The following is a 5,713-nucleotide window of genomic DNA, read 5'->3' as shown; positions in this document are numbered from 1 at the left end:
CTTCAGGAAGGTCTGCATCAGCACCTTGGACAGCAATGGGGGTAATTTCAAGCCCAAGTGGTCCCAGAAGCACGGCTTCCCATCCAAACCCCGAGCTCGGCTTTTGTTGCCTCCGCTATTCAGAGTGTGTAAAGGCGCGGGCTCTGCATGGCCCAGATAACATAGAGTCGTCGGGAGGGGAGGACGCAGATGCAGAACTCAAAGACAGACTTAAAAAGACTCCAATTCCCAGAAGCCAACTCTCTAAGACGGGGCACAGAGGAAAAGGTATTGAGAAGAAAGAGAGAGACAGAGAGAGCATGAGATGGAGGGAGAGAGGGAGCGAGAGAGCGAGACAGAGACAGAGGGGAGGAGAGAAGAAACAAACACATTTGCCTTGTTTGGCAACAGCAGCCATCTTTCATGCTGCAACCCACGGTCTGACTCACAAACACGCACGCGTTCTCACACACACACACACACACACACACACACACACACACACACACACACACACACACACACACACACACACACACACACACACACACACAAGATTGTGCGGGGGCTTCTCCAAGCACCAATTGTTCACCGCAACGCCAACCTCTGATTTGGGCCGTCACCTCAGCTGCGGTCATTAGCTGCGTCATCCCGCTGCAGGCCAACTGCTCGGTCGGGCTCATGTCAGATACACAGCCGCGAGTTACACAACAAACGGAGGCGATGCGTAACCAGGATACCTACACACTCCCTCGCCTCAGATGCAGGCCTTTAAATGCACAGACGCACTCGCACAAAAACTATTCCTGCTGGTACGGACCAAAAAGGGAGCAGTGCTATACCTGCCCAAGATAATGACGTCAGCCAACTACATTCATTGTGAGTACAATACCACCGCACACACATGCGCACACACACACACACACACACACACACACACAGAACACACACACACATACACACACACACACACACACCTGTAGTTTGCCACGTCCTGACATTCAGTCTGTAAAGGTCATTCCACTGTGAATACAGAATGGCCTTCGTGGTACTGCTGCACACTCATCCCTGTCCTCAAGGGCTCTTCTGTTTCATTTCAAATGGCTCCTTCAGTCCTCCACAGACTTATGCTCCCCACCCCTCCCTTCCCCCAACAACACACACACACAAGCTCTCTCTCACACTCCCTCTCCCACCCACACACACCTACACACACATCTACACACACCTATATACACACACCTGAGGCAGAGAGGATGACATGAGTGAGGAGTGAGAGAGCGCAAGCGGTTTAATTCACTTTTCATTATTTGCCAGTGATTGTAGTGTTCCCTCTGATGCAATCCTCCACAACAGTGAACTCAGACAATAATGGCACTCCGCATTAAAGGAGGAAAGGCACGAAAATGTGACTTTTTCTTTTTTTTTCTGCTCAGGGAAAAGCCCAGTGTTTCACAGAGGACATGTTCTCCTGATGTTATCCAGCAGTGCTACTGGTTCCCCTGAGGGAAGAAAGAGAGAATGAAATGGAGGCAGGGTTACAAAAAAAGACAAAAGGTAAAAGGCATGTGGGTGTCAGGCTGGCATTAATCTCTCTTTCTCTCTCTCTCTCCTTCCCTGTCTCCCTCTCTCTCACACACACACACACACACACACACACACACACACACACACACACACACACACACACACAAACAGAGACACACATGCACACACACACACACACTAATATAAATCCCAAAAAGGGAGCATTATAAAATGAGTACCGTAAAGTTCAGTGGAAGGGGATTAGCCACTGTCCTCTCGGAACTCCCTGAGCATTACCCTCTCCCCTCCCACAAACAAACACACACACACACACACACACACACACACACACACATACACGGACAGCTGCACACTGGGAGCTGTACGCTGACTGCTGACCCAGAGGGAGGATCATTGTCCAACGATTATCCTTTTAATAAGAGGAATACCAAATAAAAGATGCATTCATACACACACAGACACACACACACACACACATACAGTTGGTGACTGCCAGCCACAGAGCACATTAACTTTAAGCCGCTGGTTCATCCTTTCATGGCCTTATTCAACTTTTAGCTGCTGCAGCAATAGCTTGTCTGACTCTCTGCATGGATGCAGTCTGTGTGTGTGGGTGCCTGCATGCTTGTGTGTAGAGTGTGAATATATGTTTGTGTGTGTGTGTGTGTGTGTGTGTGTGTGTGTGTGTGTGTGTGTGTGTGTGTGTGTGTCTTCCCCCCCCTCTCCCTCGCTTCCTTCCCTGTGCTTGTTCTCTCACCTACGCCATGAGGCTGCCTCCCAGCTCAGGACGCAGTGTTCCAGACAGTGGTATGAAATTCATTTCCCCTGCTTCTTCTTCCCTCTTCCTCCAATACCCCTCCCTTTCATTCTCCCTCCCTCTCTCCCTCTCTCTCTCCTTTATCCTTCATGTTTACTTCCCTCCTTCCTTCTCTCTTCCCCCTTCTGACGTTCCCTCATCCTCCCCTCTCCTTCCATCATCTGTTTTCTCCATCTCTCATCTACATCTCTAGATTGCACCCTCCTTCAATCTTCCCTTCTTACCGTGTCTCTCCCTCCACCTCTCCTCTCTCTCTCTCTCTCTCTTTCTCTCTCTCTCCATCATTCAACTCTCAGTGAGATCATGTGTTTCGGAGCAAGAGGGCAGGGGCAAGGGGGCAGTGTGGACACGCGACTGGGAAGCACACCAAGCACTGGGGTGATTAGAACTCCACTCAGGAGGGGGGCTTTGTGGAAAAGCCCCACATTCATATAGCGCATAAAGAGTCTCTCGTCTCCAGGCCCTGGCTCTAAGAGCAAGGAGGAGAAACTACATTTCATGCTTTGTTCTGTCGAATCATTTTCTTTTGAGGCAAGATATTTCATTTGGAATGAATTTTTAACAGGATGTAATTGAGTGTCTGGGCTGATATACTCAGGGCTGCGAGCCGCATGCCAAGGCTCATTTTTTCAGGAGGCCTCGACAAATACAGCTGTGACGGCCGGCACAGAACCCCCACTTTCCCCTACTCCCTCACACACACACACACTCAATCATTCTCCCTCACCCACATACACACTCTCCCTCTCGCACGCACGCACGCACACACACATTCTCCCTGTACCCACTGCTTCTCCATTTAGAAAATCCCTGCATGGCCCTGAGCTGATATGACACACACACAGAAACACACACACAAACTCACTCACTCACTCACTCACTCACTCACTCACTCACTCACTCACTCACTCTCTCTCTCTCTCTCCCAAACAAACACACATACAAGCAAACAACATACACAGAGGCAATCAGGCACAAATATACACACCAAATTTAAATAAGAACATATCAGCACACACACACACACACACACACACACACACACACACACACACACACAAACACTTTCTCTGAGAAGATAGAGGATTAGAGGCCGCCTGTGCTCGATGTTTAAGGTAAAAGGAGGCCTGACGGCCCTGCTGCTGACCGGCGTGGCCAGCGCTGAAAGCGCCCTGGTTACATGGCACGGGGCCACAGCAGGCAGGGCTTGCTGAACTTTCCCAGAGTGCACTTGAGGGCAGAGTGCGAGCTTACATAATGAGGGATGAACGCAGCGGAGCTGGTCTCCTCCAAACTGGTGCGGCAGTAATGAGGAAACATGGGAGCATTAGCAACTCGTAGAGGAGAGACCCGGGCCTGCCCACACACACACGCGCGCACACGCACACAGGCACACACACACACTAAACACTTGTATAGCTAAAAAACAGCCAAGTAGTGGTCTTTTTTAAAGGGAGTCAAACTTGGAATGTTTAATACTTTGCTTTCACTAAGAAGATAAGAGCACCCTCATAACAAAAAAGCAGAAGAAGTGTAAGAAAACAGGGGAATTGACAGGACATGATAGGCAAAAGAATAGCAAATTTTAGACATTCACACAAAACCACACACACACACACACACACAGCACTGTTTCTCACTCACACCTGGGCCATTTAACCTCAGCATTGGCACCGTGCTCGGCCATTGCTATTGCTGCTGCTGGAAATCATCCCTGTGTAAGGGAATGCTATGCGATAAACCTTTCAGATGACTGCTGAATTATTGAACAGCATATCGCTGTTTGTGCGGCCTGCAGTTCCGCTGGCCAAGTCAAGCAGAAGAAAGTATTATTTTTTTACGGAAAAAAAAAATAAAATACAAAAAATCAAGCACTGCAAAAAGGCAGCCAAAGCGAACGAGCCGACGTCTATGCTCCTTTCAGGTCATTTTGTCTTTCTTCAGCAGTGAGGGGGTGGGTAATATTCTCTCCATCTCTCATTTATGAGAAGACAGGGGAGAGAGGGATGGTTATGTAAGGGGAGGGGAGGCAAAGAGCAGTTTGTGCTGACTTTTGTTTTCTGTCAGGCACTTTAAAAATACAGCCACTCCAGATCAAATTACACAGTCCCCAGTACAGGAGTCAACCTTTCTATCGCTTGCCTTCACCCTCACTGTGTGTGCGTGTGTGTGTCTGTGTGTGTGTGTGTGTGTGCCTATGTGTGTGTGCGTGTGTGTACACACTACTGAATGTCAACCAAGACAGAAGACAGAGAAAATTCTAAAACATGCCTTAAAACAGCTTTAAATCAAACACACTCTCTCTCTCTCTCTCTCTCACACACACACACACACACACACACACACACACACACATACACACACACACACACACACACACAAACAAACAAACAAACAATAACCAAATTAAAACCAGCCACCATAACTGCAAACTGCATTCTCCATATTCAGGTCAAAAACAACTCTGCACCTGAGGCTGTATTAAAATGCAACACCCACTTATCCACAAACACTAGCTCATTCTGTCTCACACATATTTGAGACAATCACCACACACTAGGGGTGTAACGGTTCATGTATTCGTATTGAACCGAAACGGTACGGGCGTCAGGGTTCGGTGCATGAATTTACACGGAGAATACACGGTATAAAAATACATAAAACTCGTGTGCGGATTAATTAATGTCATGCGCAATTACTGTTAAGTAGCGAGAGTTACGGGAGTTCTTTAGCGACACCTAATGCTAATCTTTAGCCTCGCCTTAGCTCTGAAGCTCTGATTGGCGCCTATGTTTTTTTTGTCAGGTCGTCGGTCGAGTCTGTCAGTCATTAGCAGCACTAAAGTTAGACCCACAAGAGTTAGAGGATCCGCTGGTCTCTTTAAGATCGCAATACAAGTTTGAGAACTTCAGTTACAGTAACGTTAGTACAGGCAAAGAGTGGTGGATAAGATGAAACTGTGTGTCGGCGTTGATCAGCAGTTGTTGGGTATGTGAGTGGAAAAAATGCTACACATATTCGAAGCCATCACCCAGATGATGTAGGCTACCAATTACTGAAACGAGGGGGAAAAACTTACCCTGCACTTCAGCAGCCTTTGGATACACATACAAATAGGGCCAAAACCTATGGCTTAAATTAAATTATTTCGTAATGACAGAAAGCTATGTAAATCGCGTGGTAATTACCTTTATGTTGGGGTAACTTGTAACTTCTCACATGAGGAGCTGGTAGTGTTAAATAAAGTGACAACGCTAACCAGGCTAATAAACAAACCATGCTACGGTGAGTTAACGTCAAAGGGCAAAGTCACGTGACTTCTAGTTGTAGTCTGTTTATGAAATGAAAGGAGCAATTTCGTTTTTTAAA

The sequence above is a fragment of the Alosa pseudoharengus genome, unplaced genomic scaffold (assembly GCF_046254945.1).
Source record: "Alosa pseudoharengus isolate Yale_2024_CS ecotype anadromous, Long Island Sound unplaced genomic scaffold, YU_APseudo_1.1 YU_APseudo_1.1_scf_23, whole genome shotgun sequence".
Lineage (NCBI taxonomy): Eukaryota > Metazoa > Chordata > Actinopteri > Clupeiformes > Clupeidae > Alosa > Alosa pseudoharengus.
This window is presented reverse-complemented; position numbering follows the sequence as displayed.